The following is a 364-nucleotide window of genomic DNA, read 5'->3' as shown; positions in this document are numbered from 1 at the left end:
GTACATAACATTATCAAATTTCTTAGGTGTACCAATTTGACACAACTTGTGAAATTGACAGTTACTATTAAATCAATGATTTGTATTGTATAGCAAAGCAAAACATGTTTAAACAGTGAAAACTTCAGTTACGTCACTAACATAATCGTAGCTATAATCTACTTCTGCATATAACTTTAACGGCATGCATAACAACGTAAGCGGGACTTTAAAAAGTTTAAAAAGTAGAGCATATTGAAATCCGTTAATCTTGTTTCTATTGCAATATATAAACATTCTGTTTATCAAGATCATTATTATTTTTTTATGCATAAGTGATCAACAGCCGGTATATTTTAATGAAATAATGGAACGGTTATTTATA

This window comes from Penaeus monodon, chromosome 24 (assembly GCF_015228065.2).
Source record: "Penaeus monodon isolate SGIC_2016 chromosome 24, NSTDA_Pmon_1, whole genome shotgun sequence".
Taxonomy (NCBI): domain Eukaryota; kingdom Metazoa; phylum Arthropoda; class Malacostraca; order Decapoda; family Penaeidae; genus Penaeus; species Penaeus monodon.
This window is presented reverse-complemented; position numbering follows the sequence as displayed.